Source organism: Megascapheus bottae, chromosome 1 (assembly GCF_031878675.1).
Source record: "Megascapheus bottae isolate mThoBot1 chromosome 1, mThoBot2.hap1, whole genome shotgun sequence".
In the NCBI taxonomy this organism is placed as follows: domain Eukaryota; kingdom Metazoa; phylum Chordata; class Mammalia; order Rodentia; family Geomyidae; genus Megascapheus; species Megascapheus bottae.
Window position 1 is genome coordinate 63449811 of NC_143509.1, and position 21389 is coordinate 63471199.

Genomic DNA, 21389 nt, shown 5'->3' on the forward strand with positions numbered 1-21389 from the left:
TAATTCTAAAGTCCTGTAACCATTAATGATAATAATGTAAATATATTCTTACTTCATGGACTTTTTTTAAAAGTAGGGTATAGGCTTGGTGGAATGGTAAATGCTTGTCTGTTGCTCCCCTCCTCTCCGGGGCAGCAACACAGGAACGGGGAGGGACACACAGGGCCAGCCTGTAGTCCCCGGGGAGCCGAGCGAGATGGTAAGTGTCGAAGACCCAGCCCTCCCCCAATCACCGGGGAAGAAAAAACCACGCTGAGTCAGAAGCAGTGTTAACCATGAAAGCGCATCAGATCTCTCTGCTGATCTCTCGTTCTCTCTGATGCTCTCCGATGCTCTCCTTTCTTTATTGCGTCAGACAATTAGTTATATACTGTTAGAGTAGGAGAAGGTGGGCACTGGGAAGCTAGCCAATAGGAAGAGGGCCCCTGTGCTACCACTAAGGGTCTGGGTGGGGCTTTCAGGTAGTGGGCAGGACAGGTGCAGGAAAGCGCGCGAGACTTGAGCTGCTGCGAGACCCGCGAAACTGCGGGGGGGTTCAATCGAGTCAAGTACACAGCCTTAAGAGAGGTATGCAAAAGACCAAATGCCTGGACAAAGCCCTTTAATTGCAGCTGAGCCAGAATCAGGCCTCAGAGATGGAGGCTAGGCCCCAACACTTATCTACATTGAAGTCAGGATTTGCAAGATGTTATACATATACATAGTTCTCTTTTTTTGAGGTTGACATAATTTTTTTTTTTGGTCATGGGTTTGAACTCTGGGCCTGGGCACTGTCCCTGAGCTCTTCAGCAGAAAGCTAGTGCCCTGCCCCTTGAGCCAAGCCCCACTTCCTGTTTTGTAGAGGTTAATTGGAGGTAAGAGTCTCAGGTTCTTTTGGTCCTGGGCTGGATTTGAACCTTGATCCTCAGATCTCAGCCTCCTGAATAGCTAGGATTACAGGCATGAGTCACCGCTCCTGGCTATTTTTTTTCTTTATAATAGCACTGAGTTGGATAGGATGATAGCATGAAATATGTGTAACTACATAAATATATATCATAAACTAATTTCCATCCACTTCAAGTTTCTTACATGGAAAATGTGTTCTGAAGAACATTATTGATAATACATTTCACAAAGGAAAATATATATTTTTTTTCCAGTCATTGGCTTGAACTCTGAGCCTGGGAACTGTCCTTGAATTTTTCTCAAAACTAGCATTCTACTACTAGAGCTATACCACCACTTCCAGCTTCTTCTGTGTATGTGGTACCAGGGAATCAAACCCAGGACTCTGTGCATGCTAGGTAAGCACTTTACCACTAGGCCATGCTCCCAGCCCAGGAAAGACATATTATAAAAAAAAAATTCTAGCACCAGGAATGATGGTGGTATATAGCTATAATCCCAGGTACTGGGAGGTAGAGTCAGAAATATTATAGTCTGAGGCCAACCTCTACAAAAACAAGAAACCTTATATGAAAAATAAGTTGGAAAGCAGACAACTTAGCATATTATAGAAGTGGTAGAGTGCTTCCTTAGAAAACACAAGGCTCTAACTTGAAATCTCATATCACCCAAAAATTCTAATTTCAGAAAAGCAGATCATATGCTTCACAATATATTTCAGTTTAAGTTAATTGATTAACTTAACAATTAACTTAAAGTTCCTTCATCAGAGATTTTGAATTTATGTAAAATATAGAAAATATTTATATCTAGAAAGTCTAAGAAGGTAATTTTCATACAGAGTTGGTAAGTAAAGAGAAAAGAAAGAAACTAAACTGTGTTCAACTCTTCTAACTCAGTCTATCATGTATAGATAATTTTGTTAAAGGTACATTTTTTCTTGTACAGTATCAGGCATACTAAAACAAATATGGAATGGAAACATTTCAAAATACAAATAGAAACTTATTTTGGGGTTTTCCTATCTCTTTTCTATTAGTACAAATAAAGAAAATTGCAGTTTTAAATTCTCTGGAAAGTGTCATATTACGTACACCATATAGTAGAATATACATAAGAAACTATATTGGCTGTGTATTTGTTGAATAAGATTATTGACTCATTTCTGAATTGAGTCATTCCATGGTGAAGATATTATTGACTTTTTGCTATTCACAATTTATGGTCTCCTGGCCAGTATTTACTCCATTGGTCACTACTAGAACTTCTGGAATATTTGTCTTGTGAGAAAACTGCCATATCCACATAGGCTATTAGTAAGTACATAAGTAAAGATGGACCAAACCTTCATTTTAAATTCTCTTTGTTTTCACTGCATTAAGTCAGATGTAGTGTATAGCAAACTCTCCCAAAGGACTGGAGATGAGAATATATCCTTGCAAATTTCAGTTTTTCAAAATTTAACATTAGTTCTCTTAAAAAAATAAATCTTTCTGTTATCTTATCCCTGGGAATTTATCACTATTCTTACCTGCCATTCTCTCCCACTCCCCCTCTTTTTCTCTTTCTCACTGTTTTCTAGCTTAGATTGTTATTTATTTTTTATATAGCATAGTTTAAATCCACAAGGATTATTCACACTACATTTTGACTCCAATACCTTATCAAGGTGCCTTTGTAAACCAAATAGTTTCTTATGAATAACTCTGAGACTTTTAGATTTCTACTTCACTGTTTAGAAAATTGTATGCGTGAAAGAAATAGCAGATAAGTGATATAGTGCAAAGTGAATTTTCTTCTGAGAAAGGTAAATTAAAAAAATTCTAGTTAAAGGGCAATTTTAAAAATTGGAATAATGTTGTAAACTTAAAAATACATCGATGTTCAAGACCATTTCATTTTTGCCTAGCTTTAATGATAATTCTATGTGATTTAGCATTTTTATTTATCCAGGTTTGGGAATTTGAACTCAGGGCCTTGATGCCCTTGCTAGGTTTGCTTTCTCACTGTGGCAAATGACCTAATACTTAATCTGAATAGCTCTTTGTTAATTGGAGATGTGGACTCTGGTACTTGTCTGTCAGAGCTGTTTTCCAACCTTAGTCTCTGGACCTTAGCCTCCTCAGTAGCCAGGAGTACAATCATGAGCCATGGGCACCCAATTCTTTTTCTTTCTTTCTGTTTGTTTTCACTAGAACTGGGATTTGAACTCAGACCCTCACATTTTCTCTGTTGCCTGTTTTGTCCTTATTCTAAAACTTGTACCATATCTCCATCCTGGTTTAATAGGTTTTTAAAAGTAGCACTTATAGGTTGTTTATATCATCTTCAGAACTCAAATTTGTTAGTTTTTAATTAAACAGCCATTATAAACTCTACATATCATTACTTTGTCTAATCATTATTTTATTCATTTGTTGAAAAAGACTTTTATTTATTTTTTTGGTTGGTTGTGGGACTTGAACTCTGGGCCTGGGCGTTGTCCATGAGCTCTTCAGCTTAAGGCTACCATCCTATCCCTTAAGCCACGGTGCTACTTCCAAAAAATACTTTATTGAGCTCCAACTGTATATCAGTATACTGCCAGGTACTACATTCAAAAAGCTAAGAAGGATCTCTCATCACTTCTACTGTCCCTTGGTTATCTTATATTGTTACACTATCTCACTTTGTTACCTGATATATCAGATATATATGTATTTGGTTATCTGAAATTGGATAGGGAATGGGGGAAAACAAGATGAGGGGTGGGGGAGGGGGGAAGGGAAATGGGGACCAAGACATGTGAAAGGGTATCAATGTATGGGAATTAATGCACCATTTATCTGGCAAATATCATGTAACCCTTCTATTAATTACAATAAAAATATATTTTAAAAAAAGCTAAGAAGGGGCTGGGAGTGCTTGCCTGGCATGTATGAAGACCCAGGTTTGATTCAACAGTACCACATACATAGAAAAAAGCCAGAAGTGGTGCTGAGGCTCAAGTGGTAGAGTTCTAGCCAAGAAAATCCAAGAACAGTGCTCAGGCCCTGAGCTTAAGCCCAGGACTGGCAGAAAACAAAAACAAAAACAAAAAACTAAGAAAGGTGCCTGATCTTGATCTGGTATGTCAAGTGTATCTCTCAGTCCCTTGGGACCCGAAGGAATATGAAATTATAAAATCTGCAACGAAATGTTACTAATCTTTCATGACTGAAAATGATCATAACAGAGGTGTTTTCAGTGATATAATACTTTATTTATTTTGTTATTGTTGGTTTGGGGCTTGAAATGAGGGCCTTGGCCCTGTGCCTGATCTTCTTTTGCTTGAGGCTAGTTCTCTGCTACTTGAGCCACATCACCACTTCCAGCCTTTTCTGTGTTTGTTGTATTGAGGAATCAAACCCAGAGCTTCATGCATGCTAGGCAATCACTCTACCACTAGGCACACTCCCGACTCTATTTTTATCTTAAATTTAAAGGTTTAATACAATTGAAATTAGATATACATTTCATGTAATTTGTCAATATTAATAAAATCTTATTTATCTACACTCATTCTTTCCTTGAGGCTGATGAGATTCAGTTTTAATCAGATGATCAGAATAAAGGATTATTATCTTATAGAGACACATTAACTAATTATCGTGCCTTCATTGACAAAGTTGTCTAACTGACTCATTTTGACTCAACAGCTCTAGACATATTTTTCTTTTTCTTTTCTTTCTTTTCTTTTTTTTTTTTTGGTTGGTTGTTGGACTTGAACTCTGGGCCTGGGCGCTGTCTCTGAGCTCTTTAGCTCAAGGATAGCCCTCTACCACTTGAGGCACAGTACTATTTCCAGTTTTCTGGCCGTTAATTGGAGATAAGAGTCTCACAGATTTTTGTGCCTGGGTTGGCTCCTCAGATCTCAGCCTCCTGAGTAGCTAGGTTTACATACATGACCCACCGACACCCAGCTCATATTTTCTTTTCTTTCTTCTTTTTAATGTTTTTAAGTAGTTGTACAAAGGAGTTCCCATTTAATAAAGCATTTTATGAATGTAATATATCTTGATTATTTACCACTCCCCTCAACATTCTCATCCATCCCTCTCCTACCTACTCTTCTGCATTTTTGTTCCTATTTTCTAAGGATTCTCAAACTATTATTTCTACATGATCCTAACTTTTACTTGTTTTTCTTGCAATAAAAGTATCTTTGGGGAATTTTATTATGAAAAAAATCTTAAAAAAAATCTCAACATTTTTCTGTTCAATAGCACATTAACAACAACAAAAAAATCCATTAATGATACCTAAAAAGGAAGTTGGAAAAAAGTGTAGCATAGGACAATTGTAAATGCTTTTAAATTATTTTTTTTGAAAATTTGAAAAGAAAATCACTCACCATGTTTTTAAAAGTATTTATTAACATAACTCTGACTAAGATATTTTTTAACTCTAAACAGTAATGAAAAAAAAATTTTCCCTAGTCCGGAGGCTTGAATTCAGGCCTGGGCCCTGTCCCTGAGCTTCTTGTGCTCAAGGCTAGCACTCCACTTCTGGAGCTACAGCTACAGTGCCATTTCCTGCTTTTTCTCTTTCTGTGGTACTGAGGAATCGAACCAAGGGCTTGCTATGCAAGAAAGCCCCATTCCCAGCCTGTGTAATGAAAATTTATATTCTAGGCAATAGTTACTGTTTTTGTCAGTCATTCAAATCCATGTACTGTGAACTTGTAGAATATATTTAGGTAAGGATTTTTTAGAAAATTGGTAAAGTGTACTCAGTTCACCTATAAACATATTATTAGAAAATAAACTGTTTTCTTTATGAGTCTATTGCTGCCCTGCATACATACACACATACCTCTTTCATAAGCCACATTATAAACTTAGACATTCGTATTTATTTTATGGCTTTTATTTTTAACTTTCAAAGGAGGAAGTTAACACAAAGTTTGAAGCAATTCATTACACAGAATATTACATGTTATTGCAGAAAGACTATTTGCTTATGCTAATTAGTTTGTTTACATATCTAACCCCTGCCAGTTTATGAAGTCTTCCAAGGGCATGAACTACATCATACCTTTGATTCTTATACCCTCCTACCCAAGTATAGCATATGGTTCCTATTCATCATGTAATGTACATTTATATAGTATATAAAATCAGAACTAGGTAAATTCTTTGATAATGTCATTAATCCCAAATTAAAACCAATTGTATAAAATCACATAATAGTTTTTAATCAGTTAGAATCTTACAAACCATTTATACTTGATTTTTTAATTTTTTCACATAGTTGAAATAAAAAATGTTTTATATATTATTTATTTAGTTCCTTTCAAACAGATATATATTACTATTAAATATTTAATGCTTGAACTATCCAACATTTTTTTCAGTCCAGGGACTTGAACGTAGGCCCTGAACATTCTCTTTGGTCTTTCTCAAGGCTAGAGCTCTACCACTAGAGCCATAGCACCACTTCCAGCTTTTTTCTATATATATGATACCTAGGAATTGAGCCCAGGTCTTTGTGCATGCTAGGCAAGCTGGCCCCTGAACTATACAACTTCTAAAAATACTAGATATAATTTATATTTTAGGTAGATTTTTGTACCGTTTACTGAAATATATTCAGAGCATCAGGTACTGAAGAAAACTTTGGTGAGAAATAATAGGTCATGTTGAATTTGACACATAACCACAAGATCTTTTGGCTGCATCGAACCTTAGATAGAATTAAATATTTGGGAACTCCATAATATAAAGTTTAAGCTCAGGCAGTCAAAACCTTCAGATTCCATTACTGCTAAATGGTATGATTTCAGGCAAGTTCCTGAACTCTCTCATTTCTTCATGTGAAAATGAGTCTTCAAACCCGTACTCTAAAGAATAAAGTTTTAAATTTTAATGAAGTCTACCTTATTTTTTTCCTTCATGGATTGTGTATTTGCTTCTTAATCTGCAAGTCATTGCCAAACTTAAAGTCTTCTATATTTTCTCCTATTTGTCCTTTGGACATTTGCACTTTATAGTATGTGATCCATTTTGAATCAGTATCTGTTTATCTATGAAAGGTAAAAGATCTATGTAAATTTTCTTTGCACATGAATGTCTAGTTTCAGCACTATTTGACTATTCATTGATAAGAATATCTTTGCTTCACTGTATTGACTTCTCTATTTCATTAAAAATAAGATGACTATAGGGCTAGGAGTTTGGCCTACTGGTAGAGTGCTTGCTTTACATGCACGAAGACTTGGATTCAATTCCTTGGCACCACATACAGAGAAAAAGCCAGAAGTGGTGTTATGGCTAAAGTGGTAGAGTTCTAGCCTTGAGAAAGCCCAGGAACAGTGATTATTACACCCTGAGTTCAAGCCCCAGATCTGGCAAAAAATAAAAAAATAAGATGACTAAATTTATCTGAAAAGTGCTCATTTTTTTCTATAGGTCTATTTGCCTACTCTTTTGTAATACCATATTGTTTTGATTACTATAGTTTTTCTAGCATTTGTTTTTCCTTATTTATTGTTGGTTATTCTTGGTCATTAGCTACTTCTCTATTTAAGTTTTAGAATCAGCTCATCAATATCTTCAAATTAGCTTGTGAGATTTTGACAGAGATTGTATTAAATGTTCTATTCAAACCAGGTCATTACAAGTTTGCAAGTATTAAAGAACTAAATTACTTCATGACATAGGAGACAATGTAATAATTTCATAATGTCAGCAGCCAATAGTAAATTAGGACTGAAATCAACCTTCTTTTTACAGTATTTGTTTACAGATTCAACCAATTGCTGTTCAAAAATATTTTCATAGCATTTGAAGTAAATATGCATAATTTTTTGTGTTATATCCTAAACAATGTAATATAAAAAATGCCATAGCATTTGCACTGTCTTAGGTATTAGAGGTAATTTGTACATGTTTTGAAGAATATGGAATTATGTGTGTAAATATTATGCAACTGCTATGTTATTTTATACTAGAGACTGTATCTGCAGATTTTGGTATTCTCAGTCTCTGTAAGGGAAAGTACATGTTGAGTCCATGAAAAAACTAACCAGTAGCTACTTACCTTGCTTTTTTTCATATATTTTTATTGTAATTAATAGAAGGGTTACATTAAATTAACCAGATAGAAGGTCCATTACTTCACAAGCACTGATACCCTTTTTCATGTCTTGGTCCCCATTTCCCTCCCCCACCCCCACCCCTCATCTTGTTTTCCCTCCTTCTCTATCCTATTTCAAATAACCAAATACACACATCCAATATATCAGAAAACAAGGTGAAATACTGTAACAATATGAGATAACCAAGGGACAGTAAAAGAGATGAGAGATAACATAGTACATTAAGGACAACAATCACTCATTATATGGCTTTTGTTTCTGTTACCTTACTTTGAATCTTATAAAGTGAGTAGGTACAAGAAAAGTGTTGGGATATATATTTTCACTTAGCCATTTTAAAAAATAAGTCCTGTGGCTTGAACTCAGAACTGGGCCCTGTCCCTGAGCATCTTTTTGCTCAAGGCTAGCACTCTACTACTTGAGCCACAGCACCACTTCCAGCTTTTTGTGATTATGTTATACTGTGGAATTGATCCCAGGGCCTCATGCATACTAGGTAGGTATCCTGTCACTAAGCCACATTCCCAGCCCCAGCCATGTTTTCAATACTTTGTTATTATTGGTAGTTCTGGGAATTTAAATCAGAGCTTCACAATAGTACCATTTGAGACATGTGCCAATCCTTCGCTTTTTATTTTACTTTGCTTAAGCTAGCCTGGGACTATTAGCTTCCTGAGTCAGCCTCCTGAATAGCTGTGATTTCAGGTCTGTACTACCATGCCCAGCCTTTATTCTGTGGTCTTATTTTTTTGCAATAATGAATGTAGGACCTCACACTAGAGATACACGTAGCTCTTTTTGTTTTCTATGTTATTTTTTCTGGTAGGGTTTCCCTTCTGCCTGCCCCCCCTTTCTCTCTGTCTCTCTGTCTCTCTCTCTGTCTCTCTGTCTCTGTCTCTCCCTCTCTCTGTCTCTCCCTCTCTCTGTCTCTCTCTCTCTGTCTCTGTCTCTGTCTCTCTGTCTCTGTCTCTCTCTCTCTCTCTGGCTCTCTCTCTCTCTCCCTCTCTCCCTCTCTCCCCTCTCCCCCCTTTCTCCCCCTCCCCCCTCTCTCCTGTAGCTGAGACTATAGGAGTGTACAAACATGCCCAGTCATTTTTTTTCCTTTTAAAATTCATCTCTCTTAGTTGTTATGTAGAAAGGGAGAATAAACTTCTTGGACCTTTAAATTTCATTTTTTTCTTGTTCTTCTTAGATTAAATACCCAGAACCCATATGTATATCTTTAATTCAAAGCATTTTATCAAACTGTAATGGTTGTGCTATTGATCTGTGTTCTCATTGTTTTCCAGGAATTAAGTAACATTCTGAAAGATCTTGTTAAACAAGTGAAGATATAGTAGTGATATAACACGAAGATACACCTCCTGACTTTCAAAGCACATTACTATGTGGAACTATAGAGAGAAGGATGAATGTACAATTGATATACTTAGGATTATTGGTGTCAAAATAAGGAATTAGAATGTCACATGCACTCTTACCTTTCATTTTGTATGAATTTTTTTTAGAACATTTTATTTTGTTTCTAAGTACCATCTAAATTATATATAGCCAAACTATAGAACCATACTAAGGAAAGTAGTATCTAAATAGAGGTAATGTTAGCATGTGATATGACTCATCATGCATGGGTTTTAAATTGAGAAATCAGGAAAGTGGCTTGAGCTAGTTTTGTTTTCTTGTGTGAGTAATTGTATAGCTTCACATGTATCACCTAAGGAAGAAAATACACCTGGGATTGGGAGTGGCCTGGGGAACATGTTGGTTGGAGTGTATAACAATTATTTTGGAACTAGTATGTAAAAATAAAGGCTAGATGGATCAGACAATGACCATTTCTTTTTAAAGGAAGGTTTATATAGATAGACACACTGATTAATTTTAGTTGCTGTCATTTCAGATCCATAGTCTTCGACATCTTCTCATGATTGTGAATGTATTTTCCTATGGGATTTATTTCTGTCATACATACCATGTACTGTATACACTGCACCTGTTCATACAGAGTACATTACATTGTAATGTTTGTATAGCTCCATGCTTCTAAGAAGAAGCCAAAATGCCTTTTTTCTAGAATACTAGTAACTTTATTAAACTTAATTCTAATTTTGTCTCTAGTCTTGATTTGCTGAGCATTTTAATTTCTTCTTTGTAGTTATCATTTTGTCTGAAATCAGTTTTCCTTTTGTATAGTCTGTTGCTTTCAGTGCCTCCTTTAAGAATGCTCTGACTTTAAAATCATTATTAGGCTTTTGTCAGAGCAGATTTGTTGACATTCTTCTCACATTAAAAAATAAATGTGAAAGATTGCACAAATAAGCTCTGTACTTCACTATTTCCTGCTAATATGCAAAAAATGTATTTATGATAATTACACGTACTCTGTGCCAGAATTGAAACAATACATTCCTCATAATGGAGCATAAATAAAGAAGGTGGAGCCAGCTGCTCTTAAACTGTTTATTTACAAGCAGGAATGATATAGCGACTATACCTTTTTTACTGTTAGTCTGGCAATACCGAACCTGTTGCTGCATTAGACGAGTTGTATTTTGCTGGATAGGGGAAGGAGGGCTGTCTGCTCTCTGGTAGGAGGGCTTTGTCTGTGCCTTTCTCTCTGTTTCTTTCTGTTTTTCTTTCTCTCTCTTCTCTCTCACTCGCTTGCTTGCTTGCTCTCTCTGTTTCTCTCTCTCTCTCTCTCTCTCTCCTCTCTCTTCCCCCCACTCCCTCCCTCTCTTGCACTCTCTCTCTCTCTTCCCGTCTCTGTGGTTTGTAAGGTAGGTTGCAGTGTGTGTATATACACAACATCAAGAGCAGGAAAATGGACTCATTAGGGAGGCAGGCAGTCATTACCACTCACACTGTACTTCCAGGGAGACACCGATTATGAGAAGAGAGAAACTCAGCGCTGGGGAAGAAGGTAGGGCAGACAACTTTTATAAAAAAAAAAAAAAATCCTGCTGCCTCAATCCCCCCTCTATCTATCATATTTTTTCAGTCCCCAATGCTTTTATTCTTTCTTCCTTGAATTTTAATTTCAGTATTTAAATTAGACAGAGCTAATGCTAGCTTAAAATTTGGAACATCTATAGGAGGCCTACCCTAAGTAATTTTTCTTACTTACTTAAGGGTATGACCTTGTGATTCAGTTTTATTACTTTAAAAATAATTACAAACAAGCCTATTTTTTCTCACTAAAGTACAAAATAAATCAGAATCTTTCACTCTTTTAAAACAAACTCCTCCGTATGTTTGTCTCTTTGCTTTTCTTGTCTGTTTATGCAATTCCATCTGTCTGTCTATATATCATGTTGTCCTTATTTATTGCTAACTGGATTTTGTTAGTTTTTTGCCAATGAGTTTAAGCTGCAGTGACAGTATGGATACTACCAAAGTAAGACTCTTGTTCTTTGTTTTACATCGAAGTTTAAAGTCCATATTTACAGTTTAAATCCTTGAAGCAGGTTGAATACTTTTTGCCAGCATGTTCATTTGATGCCATTGGGAATAAGGTAAGGGATAGTGCCCGAGGGTGGGTAAAAAGCAAGTAAGTATTTTTTTAATCATCACATACATAGAAATATTGAATGTATTTTTCTAAGAAGTAGGTACTCTGGCTTCCAACTGTTATTTTACAGATGGAGTATTACATTTAATACGAATATCCCTAGTTAGTCAGAATGCAAACTTTCTTAACAGTTTTTATTCTGGGACAGTTTCCTTTTAGAATATTACTGTTTATTTATGCTTGGAGAGGGAGGAGTAGGAGACTGGCCTTTTTGTTTTGTTTTGTTTTTTTGACAAAATGTATCAGTCCATCTTACCCAACAAATGTAAGTATTCTCTTAGCACTTTGGGGACCAGAAATAATATATTTGTTATTCCAGATTTAGTTTTGAGGTGCTTTTTTCCTTTATGCCTTTTTCTTTTTATGGTATGAACATTTTAAAACTAGCTGACATTGTTGAAGAAGTCTTCCACAATAGTGTTCACCGAAATGTGGAGAAGTAGTTAAATATGGTCTATTTGAAATAGACTTAATGCAGTTTATTTGGATTTGTCCAAAAGTCTAATGGCTATTAATTTCATAAAAATTAAGGCAGTAGTGAGGCATTTTTTTCAGCAATTACATGAGCAGTGATAGAAAATGGATGCTGATCTGTAGAGATCATTGATAATAACAATCACCTTTTTCTTTGTGATACATTACTTAAGTGGAAGACTTTTTTTTCCTAATTCCATTAGGTTTCTCTGACAACACAAAGAAGTCCATAAAGCAATATTCTTAGCCCACCTGGGATGTTAGAGCAAATTCCCAAACACATTCTCAGGTTCAAATCTAGTAAAATGTTTATTAAAAATCCATTATTCTAGGAGGATGATGGTCCTTGCTGCTTGATAGTCTTTTTGTTAACCACCTGTTCTTAAAATTTTATACTCTTAACTTACTGATTTTCCTAAGCTGTCTTTTAAGCTTGGAAGGCCAGCTTTGACCAAGAATAGTTCAAAGTACTCTTGGGGCCTTCCCCACCTCACAGAAGTCTAGGGAGAACTGTGAGGAGAAATCTTTTAGAAGTGTGTCTTAATGTAACATATAGGAAATTGTATTTTGAGTATGATTTCTTCCATTTAACACAGTGACTCCAAGATTTCTTTCAAAACTAAGAGGTCAAAATGTTATGTCCTATACACCTGTTGTTTTCTGTATTCACACAGGGAGAGTTTTCTGTATTTACACAGGGAGACTTATCTAAAATTCTACTTATTTTCAAAAGAAATCTTTTACATTTTTCATGTACACATGTGTATGTAAAAATACCAGTGTGTATTATATGCATCTATGCACACAATTTCATATATGAATGGATAAAGAAATCATAGACTTTTTAGATATTTAAAAATCTCATTAAGTGTATTTATATTTTCTACAAGTAAATGAAAAATGAGGACTTGACAAAGTTCATTTTATTTTAATCTTCCAGAAGGAATCAAAGCAGGAAACAGTTTAGTCATTTCTGTGGTTCTTTTGATTTTTAAATGTATATGTTTTCATTTACATTATAATTCTTAAGCTTCAGTAGATCCAGAATAGTTTTGCTGTGAAAAATAATTCTGCCCTTTTCTTGGAGGGATGATCATAATCTTAATACAGCTGGACATTGTAAAATGTACATAAGTAAACTTAAAACCAGTGTGCTATGCTGTATAGGGGTTTGGAAAGCTGAAAGGCTTGCGTCATAGGAGGGCTATAGAGTGCCAGAGAAATTCATTAACCAGCCTTGCCGATTATGGTGGGCTCTTCTTATCAGCACACGAAATCTGCCTGTTTAGATCCCTAAAGCCTTGGTCAGGTCACAGTATGTTTCATTTTAATGTTGGAGCAGACAGTTATCTAACACACCCACACGAGGAAGTGCTCTAAAGCAGTTATTTCATGCTTTGCCATGCCCTGTAGCTAAAACAATTTGGTACTGAGTGACGTGTGCTTTATAACTCCTATCAGATGAAAATCAGCTTTGCTCTTTGAAAATTGACCCAAACAGTGGAATGCCAAACAGTAAGCACATGCCAGCCTAAATTTCTTATTTTTTTTAACATAAAGGGAGAATGACTTGATTATTTTTAATTTAAAGACTATATAGTGATTTCCTGGATCTTAGTAGGGTTTTAACAATTACAGATACTTTTCTTTCTTTATATATTTCTGCAAAGCCTATATTCATCCAAAGGATAACAGCTGCAAACATTCCCCTTGAAATGTTAACAAATAAATAGCATTCCTGTTTATTTATCTATTTTTGCATTTTAATGATTAGTCCTTGTGCTAATTAACAAATTCCCGTATTCATAAAATCTGGCACTACATAAATATCCAATTGTGTGATTATCTACACATGTTCTGACTTTTTATAAATATAGAAATTATCAGTGGATGTGTTCATGGACTTGCCCAACCCTGAGTAATAACTGGTCATGCTGCCACATAGGAGGCCAAATTCAGGCCCTAAACAAATGTGTTGCCCCAGGGTCTGGCAAGGTGTGTGGAATCAGCATCTGGCTCACATTGCTAACTAATGATCTTTTCTGGCAAAGAAAGCACTGGTGTTGACATTCTTTAAATGCTGCTGGTCCTATCCTTCTTCAGCCTTAAGGGTGGCTTGTAAGTGTAAATGCTGATCATTGGCAGTAGAACTGACTTACATTGGATGCTACTGTTGAAGTACATTTTAACAAATGGTGTTGTTCTTCAAATTTACTGAATCCCTACAAAAGGAATAAAATAGTATGTTTATTATAACTACTTTAACTAGTGAGGTATGAACTTAGCATGAGAAATCGAAGCATTGAAAAGAAAATCTAATTTAAAATTTTTTTATAGCTTTGTATTGATTATAAGCAAATTACAAAAATCAAGTGTTACATTAGTGTATCTTACAATTACAACAATAAATACAGTTGTGTAACTATGTGCCCTTAAGTATTACTAACTTACGCAGTAAGCCATTTTAAGTGATTTTTTTTGTATTGTATGAGCCATTTTGACTATTTACAAGGCTCTTAGAGTCAGTGTTGACCATTTACACTTGCTTCAAACCTTCAAATCAAGTATATTACTTGTAGGTATAAAACTTGAAATTTACAATTTTCTTGAAACCTTTCTTTCTTATGTTTCTTTGCTTAAGTAACTTCTAGAGTTTCATAGAATTTCCAAGAACCATAGCCAATGTCAAGTTGCTATCAAGGTCCTTTCCTTTCTTTACCAAAATCCAAAGGTGCTATCTATGTTCTAGAATTTCTACATGGTTGCTCAAATTTATGCTTTCCTGTTACATAAATGTTATGCATTTAATCATATAATGATTCCAGTTATGTATAATGTATCAAAAATATCTTTGAGCCTTTTTCCGCTTTCAGCATAGGCGCATTTAAAGAATACGAGAAATAATGTCGTCTAGTATTACTATTATGTATGCAGCAACCACTACAGCAGATGTTAGAAATAACATTCAGTGGCTTAGAAGAAAATAAAAACTTTTTCTGCAACTCTGGCTGTTCAGCTGTAATAATGAATAAGTGGTATGCTATTTGTGCACTAAACTGTGGAAAAATTATGCTTCACTTTGGCTTCATAACCTCTCTTCTACTCCAGGATCAAGCTTTTTGGTGATTCTACAGTTCACTTGAAAATAATCAGCTGGAGGACATGGCCCTTGCCTTTCAGAAATCTTTTGACACTCGATTGTTAATTCCAGCTGAGTGTTCTGTAGTTCTCTTAAGCAATACAGCCCTTATATAACTGCTTTAATTTAGACAAAGTTTGCCACTGACTTCCAAGTGAGAATATTTAGGTAAAAGCAAGCATTGTAAGTTCTTTGATACACCTATTTTTCAAATAGGAACCTTTGGAACTCTGATGAAAAGGTCTTCATTATGGTGTAACAAGTTTACCCTCTTGAAATTAGAAGTGATTTTGGTGCTGGTTACTTCCATCTCAAAATGAATCTAACATACCTATTATACATAAAGCATTTAAATATTAAGAGTTGATTTGAAGTATCATTCTGTTAAACTTATTAATGTGCAAATGTATACATAGTTGTAGCAACATTTTGTTCTCATGTAAACTTTTAATCTAAAATTTTATTTGAAACCAAAATATTTGTCATTTAAAGCTTAAGTCTTTTTAACTTTCAGAAAGATTACTTTTTTGTTTGACTCAGTTATCTTGACTAAGTTACATTTATTGTTTTTTCTCTTCCTTTAAAGAATGTTTTGTGAATTGCTACTGCAAGCAAATTGTGATTTCTTTTTATAGGATGAACTTTTTTGCAGTAATTGAAGAAAATTAAAGGAATGTTGTCAGTTTATTTACATACCAACTTCAAATTTAGTTTAAAAAAAGACTAAGATCAGAAAACTATGAATGTTCTGGGCCATATAACTTTGTATTTATATACAAATATCAACCAAAAACGATATTGCCCACACTTTAAACAAAAAAGCTTTATTTAAACATCAAGAAATCTGAACAGAAAATGTATTTTTCTTTTATTAAGTTGAAATTAAGCAAGTAATTTTCAAGGATACTTCATATCATTTGTTTTCCCTGTGGACTGTTTCCCACCACCCCATTACTAAACAAAACACTTCTTGACCCATAAATATTCTTTGAGCATATTTAGCAATGCCTTCTTCCCTTCATCTTCTTGGTATTGTACCTATTCCATTGGCTTTAGATAAGACAAGAGAAACCAGAAAGAATACTATAAAATTCTTCCTGTACCTGAAATCAATAATGATTTATTTCATTTCCGTAGGGGCTCAAACTGGTATGATTAAGAATCAAGTTGAGATAAGTTGAGATAATATAAGTAATGCTGAGGGAGGAAGGAGTAGGATATTTCGATGCATTGGAAGTATGATGAGACTCTTTTATACAAACTCCAATAAAAACCATTTGACTTACATGTAGCTCCAGCTTTTCTATCTGTCTAAAGCAGATCTAAATTTCCTATTCATTCCAAGACAGATTCCAGTGGTACTCTAAACAGATCATGGAAAAACAGGACAATATATTTCACATTTATAGACACCCACTCCCAAGTTTCCTTCATGAAGTTACCCCAAAGGGTACCCTTGAATTTGAAGTTGAGAGCATAATGTCAGTGGACAGATTTAATTTGTTCTGATAAAAAGCCTTAACAAATATTCCCCAAACAACAGTCACAGAATGGATTAAAAGTGGATTCAGTGATTGATTGAATAAGATTTTTTGTGTGTCCTCTCAAAATCTAGTAATTTTACTATAAGACAAAATAAAAACTCTAAATTCTGTATCAGTCACAATGGATTCATGTTTTGTTTTATATAAAGACTTTCTGGAGCAAGTTTAGTATAGCGTTTTTATAACAATTTACTCCAATTCCTGCTTGCCTGTGAATTTTCTAATTTTTAGTCTTATTCTGATTATTAAGTTTCAAGAAAATTGTGTTCATATTTACAAAATAACCACAGATATGAAGCTACTGTAGAATCTATATAGAATAGTTCCATTCATATCAACTAAGCAAGAAAATATATGGACAAAGTTTTAGACACTATTTTCTTGTTAGGTTGACAGAAACCCTACGGTGTGACACAAAAAGACTTCCTTGGGCCTCATAAGGTATTAATTAATGCCAAAAAAAATGTACTTAAGTGATTAAGTCTGGAGGTCTCTTATTCCTCACTGCCTTCCTTGCAAATGTGAGGAAAAGTTTCTTGTTAGATTTTCTTTTCTCTTAAAAATATGTGATTTCATTGAGAGTAACTATATATGTGGGTACATCTTCTTGAGTCTCCTACGTGTAAGTTACAAATTTATGTAGAGAACCTTAGACTGGTAACAGAGAAGAATAAAAAGAGAGTATGTGGCCTAAGAGTATAAGTACTTTAATAATTTGAGGTGCTTGTTTCCCCTGTAAGTAGATATCACAATATATTGTTGGGTCTGTTTAATGATGCATTGAATGCAGTAGACCAAAAATTGTTGTTTGTCAGACTGACTTAATTGTATCTGGGTGGTCTGGTAAAAGGCTGTTTTTAAGTAGGTGAAGTGCAGTGTGGTTACTATGGTTCCACTCCTCCCCACTGGCCACTAGATGGAGAGGCGATCCATGTCCACGGCTTGCCCAGGATAAACAGCTCACTTGTGAATTTCTACTGGCAAAGCTGAACTATATGCCTTCGAACATTTTTATGGACATAGACATGACACTTTGGAGAAGCTATCAGAGAATGTATTCTCTTCTATAAAATTGTGATATTCATGAAATGCAAAATGATTTTTCTCCTCCTTAGGCCACTATTAGTGCTGGCAGAAATAGGAGAAGGGGCAGTAGTACAACTCTGGTTTTAGTTATCACAATGGGGCCTTTTGCCTCTTTTGAATTTGTCCATTTAGAAAGGATCTTGAAATGAATGTCAGCACGACAGTGCCACCTTGTGTCTGTGCTGCTTTGAGAGTAACATGCATAAGCCAATGAAAAGCAAAGAACAGGATATTTCCAAAAACAAAACAAAAACAAAAACACCCCCCCCAAAAAAAACAACAACAGCAACAAAAGAACAAAGCAAGTTGTTCAAGCTTAGATTTTTTTTCAGTAGCTGTACAAACATTCTATGAAGTCAGTGTGTTTGGCAATTCTTACTGTTTAGTGAAAAGTTAGGATGAGTGAATTTTATTCCTGCTCTCATACTACTTTGTATCAAAAGTTCTACACCACTCTAGGAACAAACAGGGATGTATTGAATTGAGATAACCTGGCAGGAATTTAAGATATTTTCATCTAGTTTTTTCGTTCAGTCATTTCATATGGTGAAATACTCCCTTTTTCAGGTTCTCATGTCAACATTTGTATGTATGCATTTCTTGGTAATATCAGCTCTCACATTTCTAAGCATATATTCCAATTAAGACTTCAATTCAGGCATAGTGTCTGTGTCTTTTTTATCCTGTCTCTAGTATCTCTGACATTCATCACAAAGCCATTTAAATGCCTGGGTTCTGAATAAGTAAGTATCTGGATTGTTTGTGATAGGATTTGTGTTATACTTATGCTACTATGTTAATATAGATGTCTATGTGGTGTAGAACTTTTGATACAAAGTGAGTTTAAATAATTTTCGAATATTTTCTCTTTGAAAGAAATTGTAATATCACCCCTTTCTAAACATCTCATTTATAAATTTACTTTCTTTTACATTAAAATGACCCTTTTCTTTTGTAGTTAGGAAAGCAATGCGTTATTTATGTGTTACAACAATGCATAGGTGACTTTGAAGTATTGTTTCTAATTCTAGCTAAACAACCCATTGGCTGTAATGTCTGGATGATAAACACTTTTTTAGGTCTGCTTTCTATGAATAAAATCAGTGGACAGGACCTGATGGTCTGAAGATGCTTTTGACTCAAGTTTTTGAAGTACTGGAACAGTGCTAATATTACTCTACTAATACTTTAGGTTTCTCAATTTTTAAAGAATAATAGTTGATGATTGAATAGCAAACATTTGAAAGTTCTTTGTTATTTAATTGCTTTAGATGAGGAAGCAGATTTTCTTGTATGAGTCCATTGGATATGGGCAAGGTAAGTGATGTAATTAATGACTTCTCCTCTAGGGGTTATTTATATTTGGTGCATGTTCAGAGGATTAATTGAACTCCCACTTTTCTCCTGTTTATCCATAAGTAAAACTGAACATCAGATGGAAGGATGAACCCATGGCTTGATATTATACTATAGGTTATTTATCACTGAGAGATCATTTCATATGATGTTCATTTTTATTCATAGCACTTAAAATTAGGGCTGCTTTTAATTTTATATGTTTTTGCATGAAATTTACATCTATTGTTTCATTTCATATTCAATTTTCATTAAAACCTGTTCAACTTTTGTTTCCTAATTTGTAAAAGGGTTAACAGTGAACATTACCTTTTATATCTCATTTAAATGACCTTTTAATGAAAGTATTATACATCATGATTGATACTTATTGCCATTTTGACTTTCATTAAAGAAAAGTGGATAAGAAGGTCTAGGTCAAAGTAGAAAAGACATATTGAAAAGTATTGAAATTCATCATCTACATCAGTGTTGTGTTTTTCTCTAGAGATGACTTGAAATGCTAGCTCCATTTCCTGTGTTTTTTTCTGAGTACATATAATAACAGTAATAATATATCCCAGTAATAATATATCCACCAAACCAATTTTTTCATTTTTGGTAAATATTTTTTCTCTATTTCTTAATAGCTAAAAAATAAACAAATAGGATGAAAAAATTTCCTTTCAATATTTCATTCTTATACCCTAGTTTAGTGGCTCTTAAACTAGAGTATGTAAGATTACAGTGTTTTAAAAAAATTTAGATTTCTAAACTTTATCTTTACTAGTTATAGAATAAAACAAAAGCATCTGGAGCCTTGACTAGTATAAGAAAACTTTAGTTAGCTCTCATTGTCATATGGGGGCTTTTTCACTGCCCAGATTTCCAGGTTTTATTCTTTCATGTTCTAAATCAGACTCTTTGGACATCTTTATTTTTACAAAAACTACCTCAGATTTTAACAATATTCCAGTGTCTGGGAATCATTACACTTCTTAAGGCATACTGTCAGAATGGATTTATTGTTGTGCTGGAATTCATTTTTTGTCTCAAATTATTTCTTAGGCAAACATAACCTTACTTTACATTTCGAAGACCAATGTCTACACTATTGTACAATAAAAGTTTAGGCTTGAAAAACAGTTACCACTCTTTCCTTAAAACCCCCAAATTAAATAAGTGGGTTGTTATTGAGTATTTTTTCAAATACATTATTGAAATTAATCTTCAAATATAACTACTGTATACACTAAATTTCCACCTGTGAAAGATTTTTAAAAGTCCAGAAGGTCATAGAATCAATTGGCAAGTTCTGTGAATTGTAGTGGCAAAATCAGGATGCAGAATCTATATTCTTTTTACCGTATCCTAATATTATATAGTATTAAGTAGTGCTAGTGCACTTTATCCTATTTTCCCAATTTAATATATATTCAATAAATTCACACTACAGTAAATGATAATGTCTGATATTAGAGGCCATAAAGTATATTATCAACATAAGGAAAAACATAATTAAACTAAGCAACAAATAAAACAAATCCTACTGAAAAGTGATTCTTTCCTTCTGGAGGTAGATTTTCAAGTCTTAATTTAATTTCGTTAAAGAGGTCTAAATAGTAATAAAACCACAGGTTATTGAATCTATGAAATCTATTTTAACCTCTATTTTTTCACTATGAGGTATGTGTTAACAGATAAAGAGAGAAAGGTTTAAAATACTTAAGATGATTACCCAAGATTGCATATCTACTAAGTGAAGACTTGGGATTAAGTCCTGTTTACATCTAACTTTGACAGCAAAGTTTGGGCTCTTAAACACCAGTATATATCATTTCTGACTTCTTTATACTTAATCTCCAATTCTTTCTTAAGGAAAACCCACTAAGTGGTCATTGAACTAGGATTATTTTGTGTGTCTTGTAGGTTGGAGTTAATTTACAATCCTTTTGAGAAGTCACTTGAAATGAATAATCTTATTTTTGGGGGGGTGGGGTCGGTCATGTGGCTTGAACTCTGGACCTGGGCACTATCCCTGACCTCTCACCTCTAGGCTGCCACTCTACCACTTGTGTTACAGTGCCATTTCCAGTTTTCTGGTGGTTAATTGGAGAAAAGAACCTCATGGACTTTTTTGCCTGGACTGGCTTTGATCCTCAGATCTCAGCCTCCTGAGTAGCTAGGATATAGGCATGAGCCACCAGCACCTGGCTGAAATGAATAATCTTTTGTTTA

General features: G+C 34.4%; 1 protein-coding gene across 2 annotated transcripts in view; it reads left to right on the plus strand.

Moving 5' to 3' along the window:
• Zbtb20 (zinc finger and BTB domain containing 20) overlaps positions 1 to 21389 on the plus strand; it is a 703280-nt gene that overhangs the window by 21104 nt on the left and 660787 nt on the right. The window contains exon 2 of one of the 2 annotated variants that reach the window (XM_090346059.1): positions 10879 to 10925. The exons of the other annotated variant lie outside the window; for it this stretch is intronic. The gene's annotated coding sequence lies outside the window, so the exon portion shown is untranslated. The remainder of the gene's footprint in view (positions 1 to 10878; positions 10926 to 21389) is intronic. 2 annotated transcript variants of the gene reach the window in all.